Below are 11,113 nucleotides of genomic sequence, written 5' to 3'. Positions count from 1 at the left end.
TCTTAGAATTGAATAAATATCTTAAAATCCAAGGTTTAAAATCTTTTAGAGAAATTCCAGGAAAAGAAACTCGTCAACACCCAAATCAAGAAAGTGGATCCTTTGGAGGAGGTGCCATAAAGAAGCCTGTAGAAACCACACACTGCATCAAAAGATCCAGAATGAACTTTGGTATATAATGAATTGAACTGAAGGGGGTTGAACATATCATTTATTCTGAATGTAACCTCTTATGCCAAAGGGGAAATGTTCCCTAATTGACTTGTTGTCAATGAGCCTATCAATCCCTGTTTTTGCTTTTTTTCTCTTTTTTTCTCCCTCTTATTTCCAAATTGTAATTTCCCCTTAGAAAGTGCAATATTGTATGCACCCCTAGCTAGAAGATTTTTAGAGGTATAAACTGATTATGTGAAATGATTCATTGGGGAGACTAGGCACATTAATTTGGGAGATTTCAACATGCTCATCTCCCAATAGAATCACAAGGGGGATGGTGAAAATCAATTTAAACTCTGTCTATTTTAAGTTAATCAATCAAGAACCTGGAATCCCTTGCCTTTCACACTTAGTCATTAACACTTAGTAAGAACCTTTTACTAGAAAAGGAAGTTCATACCCTAAAAGATCACAAGCACTTCCCCCCATTCCAGCAGTGTAAGAGAAATTGGGAGATTGTGATTGATTCCTGAGATGTGAAGAGGAGAGTAAATGGGTAGAGAAAACTGCATATAAGCAGGAGCCTCTGGGACCTAGAGCTTCTTGTGCAGTTTTTTGCCTCATGGGCATGAGCTCTTGGATGATTTAGCGTCTTTTGTGGCTTTGGATTTCAGTTTCTTCATTCAGACTTTGGATTTTGGTGAAGATTCATCTTTCTGCGTGGGAGACTCGGGCTGAAGAGGAACACTTACTTGGGTGAGCCTCTTGCTCCATTGGTATGAGAAACTGCCCTTTGTGGCTCAGCCTCTTTAGCATTGGTCTTTGGTTGTTGAAATACATAGCTGGAGACACTCTTGTGGGCTGGTGAGATTTGCATTCATAATCCGAGTCTGGAGGCAGTCAGGCTGGACTTAGGATATTTTTAGCTAGGTAATATTTTCTACCTCCTTCCTACATTTCTCTCTTTTACTATCACTATTTTGCTGTAATAAAGCTACTGAAACTACTAACAGTCTCATGACAATATTTAATTATTATAAACAGTAACCACAACTTTTAAAAATTCTTATGTTTGTCAAACCCATTTTTATTATTACAGAAATAAATACTGTGTATTAGTTCTAAGGCAGAAGAACAGTAAGGGCTAAGCCATGGGAGTTAAGTGAATTACCCAGGATCACATAGCTAAAAACTATTTAGCAAATTTGAACCCAGGACCTCTTGTTTCTGGGCCTGGCTCTCAAGATACTGAGTCACCTAGCTGCTCCTAAGCCCATTGTCTTCTTCCAGATTGTTATTAAGTCCTTTGTATTTACATTTCCAAGCTATTGTTCTCTTTTGTTTCTTTGATGAAGTTTACTATTATAAATTCAAGTTTTTCTATTCTGTTTATTATTTCCAGTGTGTAAATCATAAATTTTGCACTCAGAATTTTTATTTATTTTTTCAAATACCCAGAAACAGTATGCTGTGATTTTGTGTTCTCCTCTAAATCTTCTGTTTCATCAAATATTGAATAATTTTTCTTTATTTTGTAGTATTTATTAATAGATAACAATTCATTTACTAGAGCTGGAGAGCATATTTCCTTCTATTGTTACTGTTTTTTTATTGATTTATCTACATATGTTTGAGGTTTTTGAGTTTTCTTCTTCCTCAAGATTTTGGTTCCTCCCCTAATTTTCCTTATCATTCTGTTCCTGATTCTTTCCCCTCTAATTGTTATTTCCTTGGGGACTAGATCTCAAAGTATCTCAGTCTCCTCCCATGATTGGCATTTCATAGTTTGCCAGCCTAGGCAGAGGCCATTTGGGTGATCAGAACTAGTTATAGCTGGATGCTGTGCTCTTTCCCTCTGTGTAGATAGAATCTACTCCCCAGGCTCATCACTTCTTTGTCCTACCCTGCACTCCATTTTTGCAAGCTTATGTTGCAGGCTGTAGGGGCATGGAGAATAAAAGGTGTGGGGCAGAGTCTCTCTCTCTCTCTCTCTCTCTCTCTCTCTCTCTCTCTCTCTCTCTCTCTCTCTCTCTCTCTCTCTCTCTTTCTTTCTCTCTCTCTTTCTCTCTTTCTCTCTCTCTCTCTTTCTCTCTTTCTCCCTCCATCCCTCCTTTCTCTCTCTCCCTCCCTCCTTCTCTCTCTCCCTCACTCCTTCTCTCTCTCTCTCTCTCTCTCTCTCTCTCTCTCTCTCTTTCTTTCTCTCTCTCTTTCTCTCTTTCTCTCTCTCTCTCTTTCTCTCTTTCTCCCTCCATCCCTCCTTTCTCTCTCTCCCTCCCTCCTTCTCTCTCTCCCTCACTCCTTCTCTCTCTCTCTCTCTCTCTCTCTCTCTCTCTCTCTCTCTCTCTCTCTCTCTCTCTCTCGGTGCTCAACAGCTTTTGAGGGCTTAAGCTGCTTGGCAGGCTTCAGATTTTGGCTTAGGGTATTTTTCTAGATAAGGGAGATTTTCTGTCCCCTTCATACATATCTTCCCCCCCCCCCATCTCTCCATTTTTAATTAAAATTACATTGTTAAGAGCTACTAACAGACTCCTGACTTGAGAGTTAATTTTATAATGGCAACCACAATATTTTAAATAATATTACATTTAATAATTTTACTTTCATTTATTACATCCCTAGTGGAGTTCTGTATAGCTACTCATACCCTAGTGACCAGTCTCACTCCCTCTATTCTCCCAGTTCTCTGGCCCAACACCTGAATTTCAAACACAATTTTCCCTGCACTGGTACTTCCAGGTTGAAGCCCCTGACAGGCTTTTACTCCTGATTGGCTGTGGCTAGGCTAGCCAAGCAAATGTCCACAGCCTAGGACCAGGGTTTCTATGGCAGTGGAAAGAGGAAAGAGACACTGGAGTGCAGGAATAGGCACTCATGTAAGCCTTTATCATGTCTGCTAGTACAACTTCATGGCAAATAGTGTGGAAGAGGAGGAGTTTTGAGTGAGTACAGGGTAGGTGAATTTTGGGGAAATAGGGGATGGGGATGTTGAGGGAGAAAAAAATTAATCTTCTTTTGGAATAGGCTATGGAAATAGCTGAAATTGCTTTAACTTTGGGATATAATTTCTATTTTGGAAAGATTTGAGAAATTGTTGGGATCAAAGAAAATATGTAGTTTGCCATTCTGTTGCTCACATTACCCAGAAGTCTCTATATCAATCTTTTGGAAAGATTGTTTGGGTAAAAGCATAGAGGATAGATTAGAGAGGGAGCAGACCAGTTAGAATGCTGTTAGGTTACAGTGAAAAGGGATAAGAGCCTGAACAAAACTGGTTGCAGTGGGACCATATAAGAGACATGGAAATAGAAATGATAGAATTCAGGAACTAAGGAAGAGTAAAAAACCATTCCAAGGTTAAGAGCCCAGGAGACTGGGAGGATAGTGATTCCATTAAGAGAAATAGAGATGTTGGGAGAGTACAAAGTTTGGGAGAAAGATAATGAGTTTTGTTTCAGCCATATTGAGTTTGAAGAGGCAGTAAAATATCGAGATGGAAATATATAGCACATTAGGAAGGAAAAATAGATCTCATATACCAAGAAATACAGGTGGTGCGATGACTATAGACCTCTAGTACAAAATTCATTACAGTCTGTCTGAAGTTCCTGAAGAACTAAAAAGACCTTGTAATAAATTAGTTTCACCTATTAAATGGTCTTATATACACTACCAAATCACTTCTGGCAAACTGAGTACCCTGTGAACCTCAGGCTTTCACTCAGTGCCTATTAACTTTAATTGTGACACATTCTTTCTTCAATTACTTTAGATGGAACTTTTGCTAAATGTATTATATATTTCCTGCTTTCATAAATAGAATGTACTTAACATTTATCTTTTTTTTTTTTGGTGACTCAGGGTCATTATTATAAATATCAGTAATTGCACTGTTATATAGCAATAAAAGCTTGTTGGCTATCTTGTTTCTAAGTCCATGGTAGATTAGGAACAGTTAATAGAAATGGGAGGAGCAATTACTGCCAGACCCACAGAAGTGACATCCGACTTCCTGACAGAGACATGTCACAATTAGGAGAATTCAAAAAGCACCACGATATGGGGGGACCATTTAGTATGTTTTTACTTTTTACTAGTTTTTTTTTACTAGTTACATTTAGAATGTAACCCTAAACATACCTGAAGAGATCATAAGGACATTTCCCCTTCCTCACCCAACACAAAATTTTGTTACAATGTTACTTAGCCATCAAAAGCTAATGTCACCCACCTGTGGCCCACTTTGTAACAAAAAAGCTTCAGTTCTGAACTCATAGACACTAGGGAGTCTAAGCCTAAATAGGGACTAACCTTTTCTCAAGCTCTTTGGGTCATTGTAGGGGCAACTAGATGGTACAGTAATTAGAGACCACAGCACAGAATGAGAAATATAAGTTCAGAAACTTGGTTATTGGTGATCTTGGACAAGTCATTGAATCTCCATCTTCCTAAAATTCCTTAATTGTAAAATAGGAATTAAAACAGTACTTAAGTCCCAGGATTGATGTGAAGGTTAAATGAAGTAATATTTACAAAGCCCTTAATACAGCGCTTGGCATGTAATAGGCCCTTAAAACTGCTTGCTTTCTTCATACTTTCATTATGCTTCCTTCTCCAGAGTTTTAGTCTGAAATTTCTTCAATAAAGCTTAGGCAATACAGCTCATGTCCAGGGTCTCTCCTAAAAGGGATGGATAAAATGTCTTCCAGAAAGGTAGTTAGGTACTTGTCGCTCCAAGTAACAGATAGGTTATCTTTCTATTTGTTCCTCTACCACAAAAGAAATACTTAAGGTATAAAATTATTCATTATCACACATTGACATACACTTCAAACATGAAACAGTCCCCATCACTTCTAATATATTCCTCCGGACACTTGTGTGACTTCTGGACAGATTTCACCTTTACTTCAGTCTATACTGTCTTAGTAGTAATCTAGACCAGGTCCAGGTCTTCTGAGCAGACAAGTTATGGGTTGGTGCTTCAAATTCTAGATGGATCCTGTTGTGGAAGAGAGAAATTGGGAAGCATGCAAAGAGGCAGAAGCAGTGGAGGCTGATGACCTGTCAGTCAAACGAAGGTTCTATTTGAAATGTTACGGGGGAAAAACAGTTGTAGGCAAAGCCAACTGCTGGCTGGACCCTGGTTACCTTGTTGCCTTGTATCAGGGAAGAAAGGAGTTTTTTCTCTTTTAACCTTGGAGACAGAAAGGAGTGGTGGTCTCTGGTGACTTTTAAGGCAGAAGAAAAGAAGGACAATAGTCCAGATATCTCTCTGATATTACACTATTTATGGTCATCTCCTCCATTGAAGGCAGTACAGTTGTAGGAGCACCTCACACTGAGAGTTAGAACCCAGGAACTCCTGACTTCTTGAAGTGATGAAATAGGCACCAGAGCTAGAAATGTTGACCTCTCAGTATTGCTTTTTTATCCCCTATTTCAGAGAAAAAAAAACCCAAAGCAGAGGAGATGGCTAAGGGTGGGAGATTCAATCTTGGGCTTACCTAGGCAAATACAAGTTCTTTCTGCAAAGTATTAATATTTATATAGCCACCATAGATGCTCCTGGAAAGGGGAAAGACAGAATTCCGTCTCTTTTGAGAAGTCCAAGAGAAATGACAGAGTTTTCTTATTCAAAGGCAGGGGAGGGAGAGAAGGAAAAAGGGATGGAGAGAGGAAAAAGGACAAAGAAGGTGAGGGAGGGAGGAAAACAAACTTTGTTCTTTCCTTTTAAAACATACTTAGTGTACAGCATTTCCTGGCTCAGTTATCAATCATTCCTCTCCCCATGGGATCCAAGGAATCATTCAGGAACTTCTTGTTATATATATATTTTACATGCCTTATTTTATATGTTGTCTCCCCCTTTAGAATATGAGTTCCTTGAGGGCAAGGAATGTTTTTGCTTTTCTTCTGTGAATCTTAAGAACTGCTCAGACTGTACCTTAGAAGATTTGGTTAAGTTATTCCTTTATTGTAACAAATGGAGGTACTTGATCAGGAATGTATTAGGAATTTTAACATTACTCCACCCATACTTAGGCATACTTTAGGGGAAGATAAAGTTGTAAACTCCTTACTAAACAATGAAAAGTCCCCAACTCATACTTGTAGTGAAGCAAAAACCCTAAGCTTGGTCTATTTTTAGATCTAATACAAAAGGGTGTTAAGTACCTATAAAGGTTAAATTAATCACTAAAAAGGTCAAGAAACTTACAAAGGCAAGAGGTGTGAAGTTTTAGTCTACTCAGAGAAGTTGATAAAAAAAGATGTGACCTAAGAATGGTCAGTCCTGGGGGAAAGGTCTACTGTGATTGGTAGATGTGAAAATTTAAGGAAGGTGACAGAAGAGAAATTTCTCTTTAAAAGGAGCTGGCTCTCTGAACTTGAGAGAGTTTGAAGTTAGTTTGGAGGAGCTGGCTCTCTGAACTCAGTTCAGGAGTTGAGGATTTCAGTGGACTGGTGTTTTGCTTGGGACAAATCTTGTGGTGAGTGATAAAAGACTGACTAGCCTCTCTTAAGGCTCAGGCCTAAGCCAAATGGCCTAGGCCCTTCATACTATTTTTCTCTTATTCTCTCTCTCTCCCTTTCCTTAATTCCTTCATTTGTATTAATTAAAATCTCCATAAAACCCAGCTAACTTGGGTATTTTCATATTTGGGAATTTTCCCCATGGCGACCACTTATTTTTTATTTTAAATCAAGACACTAAAAATTATCTTTACAGTTTGGCCAAAACCTTTATAGTTTTGGCAATTCACAGTCTTGAACCCACATTTTTGTGGTTACACTTCATATCCCCAAATTAAAACAGTGCCTGCCAAAGTGTTTAATAAGTGCTTGTGCATGAGGATGATGACAAATTTTCCAATAATTTTTCAAGAAAGGGAGGACAAAGGGAGCAGCTAGGTGGCTCAGTGGATTGAGAACTAGGCCTAGAGATTGGAAGTCCTGGGTTCAAATTTGACATCACATGCTTCTTAGCTGTGTGATGCTGAGTAAGTCACTTAACCCCTATTGCCTTGCCCTTATCACTCTTCTGTCTTAGAACACAATACACAGTAATGATTTTACATCATAAGGTAAGAGTTTTTTTTTTAAGGGAGTACAAGAATTATTCTACTCTGGTTGAGGAAATGAGTTTAGAGAAGCTACTCAAGCCATGTGTAAGGAATTAAAATTAAGGGTTTGACTAACATATATGAAAATTATAAATAATATGGTGGTCTCTGATTTAAAATATTATAGCTCAAGTCAAAATGACTTTCAATAGTTTTTATTTACAAAATAGGTGGAGAGAGTAAAAGTTGAGAAATATAAAAAGAGGGTAGAGAAGATATTTAGCCTATCACACTAAATATTGCTCTGGTGCTCCACTCAGCCCAGCATGACTTGCTAACCCTCAACCATAATTAATCTCTCTCCAGAAGTCAGGAAAGGAAAGCCAGCTATTTACTTGCCCAAGTTCCCTCCAAGAGGCAGTTCTAGCTGAACACAACAACCTGTTGAGGATGACTCCTGAAGGAGACCTCTAGCCCTAGAAATTCAGGGCTTTTATAGTGACTTCTTGTCTCTTCCCCTCTTCACAGGGGCCAATCACAGTTTTCAAATTGCCTAGCACTGCCTGGGGGCAGGGGCGGTAAAGGAGGGGGGGAGTGTCTTTCAGGATCCACTTCTCATCCTCTGGAGGTATAAACTCTTACCAAAAGGATTCACAATTTCCTGACTAATTGAGTTGTTACCCACTTTAGCAAATGACTTGTGAACACTCTTACTTAGTGTCTGGTGAGGTACTAAGTAGAGTTACTTAAGTTAGTGTTAACTCAAAATAGACAAAGAGAATAAAGAATTCCCTTTCACACGTCTTCCAATAATAAATTCAATGCTATTTCTGCTCATTGCATTGCCTCTCTTGGACTAAATCTATTATTCTAGTGGCTTTACTTAAATATATCTAACAATGAGCATCCCTTCTGGGGCATATGCCTAGAGCACATACTCATTTGAGCCACCCATGAAGCTACATAGGCATAGGTATGTGCCCATAAAAAGGAATCATGGTGCTGAGGATGGCTTCACTGGGGAAACCTCAAACTTTGACACTTCCCTAGTCCACCCCTAGATAAATAAATGTCTTTGCATAATTTCCTTCCCTCCCCTCCATGTGGGGTTCAGGGGCTCCCTGGGAAGGAGATGCCTTGTCTCTATCCTTTCTCCTTTTCTCCCCTTTCTGTAGCCCTCTCTGCTGTCCCTCTTCATCTTCCTGGGAGAGAACTGTGTCTGGAGAGGTTAGTACCACATGGTACCTAGACTTTATGATACCCTAGACCTAAATAATACCCCTTAATTTCTCTCCCATGGTTGGGGAGAAGCCTCCTTGTCAATAAAACACTTTGTTATCCCTAGACTAAATCTAGATTCTTTTTTTCAAAACTCTTTGAGACTCCTCTGGTGCCACATTTTCCCTGAGTCCTTTTTAATGGACTTCTTTTTCTTTCTTTCTTTGTTTTTTTAAACCCTTACCTTCCATCTTGGAATCAAGGCATAAGAATGGTAAGGGATAGGCAATGGGGGTTAAGTGCCTTGCCCAGGGTCACATAGATAGGATGTGTCTGAGGTTAGATTTGAAACCAGGACCTCCTGTCTCTAGAACTGGCTCTCAATCCACGTTACCACTCAGCTGCCCCCTCCAGTGGGCTTTTGATAAGTTTCCATGTGTCCCCTCTCCAAACCCAACACTCATTCCCATTTTTAAAGCATACTGGGACTCTCTGAACCTCTTTCCTCAGAATTCCATTTAATGGGAGAACAGATATTTCTCTTCTTAAGCACCCCAAACCTTAAACTCCCTTCCTTCTCATGCCAGTAGCTGCACATATCATAGTGAGAATATATTCTGACTTAGAGAGATCTGAAAATGAATCTCAGTTCCTAGATATCTTTTCTGATTTTCTTTATTTTGCCCCTGAACAGAGATGACTAGAGATCCTGAAACATGTATTTCTAACCATGGTAGCAATCTTATGAGTTCAGGAGGAACTCTGAACCTCTTTGGGTATTCACCAAATGATCTCTGAAATAATGTCTCAGAGAAGTTGAACATTTCTGGATAGATGAGACCAAGCCATTTAACCTGGGATTGCCTGAAAATATGGCCCTTGAATTTTTTAGATAGTGCAAAGCTGAGGTAAAGGTGAAATGCTAGTTCAGTACTCTTGCAAAAAGTTTCATTAATGATTCAAGTGCCAACCACCTGGGAAAGTAATAATAGGAAAGGTGGATTACATAGCATGTTTTAAATATTTTTCAGCACATACTAATCAGACTTTTGTTTTGAACATTTTTTTTCAAAATAAAAAAAATCTATTGTAAATCTAGTAGCTTTGTACATTTTTGTACAAATTGAGTAATTATTGAGAAAAGATTCTGTTAAGTATCTTTGAAGAGGCCCTAGACATAAGCCAAACATTGAACTTTGTATGGAGATTTTCCCTAGATTCTTGGGTAGCAGAATAATGAGTCAGAGAATATAAGAAGAGACTTCCATTCTCTTTAAGGGCCAAGCTCCCCCAAGTTATATGAATTTGGTCCACATAAATCCAGAACAAGGGCTTTTTTAGAAGAAAAGGGTACTTCTGTTGTCATGGCAGAGAATTTAACATAGTTTTGATCAATTCTAGCAAAAAGGATTCCTTGGATCTGGTAGGACTAAGTTTTACTAAGCCCTAAAGCAAATTTATTTAAGCCCCACAGATCTTTGGCTGGAAGTCATGAATAATCACAATCTTTGTAGTAGACAGACTATCTCCATTGTGTCAACATAGCAAATAAGACACTCAAACTTCCAGAAAAGATCAAACTTTGAGAAATCTTGCCACATTTCCTCTAAGCCTTTAATGAGCAGCCAGTGGCCAGAAATGAGAGCATGGGAATACGGAAGTAGGAAATGGGTTAATTTTAGAGTAGATAGGTGGAAAAATAACATTTTTTAATATCAGCTCCTTGAGTTCAGGGACTATTTCATTTTTATCTTTGTATCTCCAAAGTCTAGTGCTTTGTATATTAATACATTTTGGCAAAATTATTTGTTGAATTAAATTAAAATTAATATATAAATGAAACAGAATAATGTGAAACAAGTGCTAGTCTTTAAGTGAGGCAAAATATATACCTAGATTTGAATTGTGCCTCTGGGTGTTTAATATCTCTGTTACTAAGAGCAAAACATACCCTCTCTGGGCTTTGATTTCTTCATTTGTGAGATGAGAATATACTCCTACTTATTTTGTGAAGATCAAATGAAAAATGCAAAGTAATTTTTCAAATTTAAAGTGCTATACAAAAGGTCCCTAGTCTTTTTTTAAACCTTTTTTTCAAACCTCACCTTCTGTCTTAGATTCAATACTAAATATGTGTTCTAAACTAGAAGAGCAGTAAGGACTAGTATGTAATTAGAATCTGTTACCCTAAAAACTACAATTCCCAGAAACCCATGTTCCTCTTCATCTTAGGTGCTGACACAGGGAGGATATAAATTTGTTGTGGCCCCACCTCTCACTCTCTCTTTCAGTGATAGTGTGCTGTGGAGGTAAGGTAAGGGAGAGGCAGAAACACTTGTTCATGTGGTTTTTATTTTATTAATTTTTTTATTTCTACTTCCTATTTATTCTTTCTACTTTAAGTGATTATTAATAAACCCTACAAAATATAATTCTTGGAGTGTTGGTTATTAATTTAAATCCCATACTAGGCAATTGGGATTAAGTGAATGGTCTAGGATCACATAGCTAGGAATCATCTAAATCTAGATTTGAACTCAGGATCTCCTGTCTCCAGACCTGACTTTCTATCCACTAAACCACCTGCCTGTTCTTAATTGGGCACTATTCTTATTCTTATTTTATGTAGAGAATATTATGTCTATCTGTTAATGGGTACATTTCTACATATGTGCTAT

This window comes from Monodelphis domestica, chromosome 1 (assembly GCF_027887165.1).
Source record: "Monodelphis domestica isolate mMonDom1 chromosome 1, mMonDom1.pri, whole genome shotgun sequence".
NCBI classification, from domain to species: Eukaryota; Metazoa; Chordata; class Mammalia; order Didelphimorphia; family Didelphidae; genus Monodelphis; species Monodelphis domestica.
The sequence above is the reverse complement of the archived record's forward strand: the minus strand, read 5'-3'. Positions refer to the sequence as shown.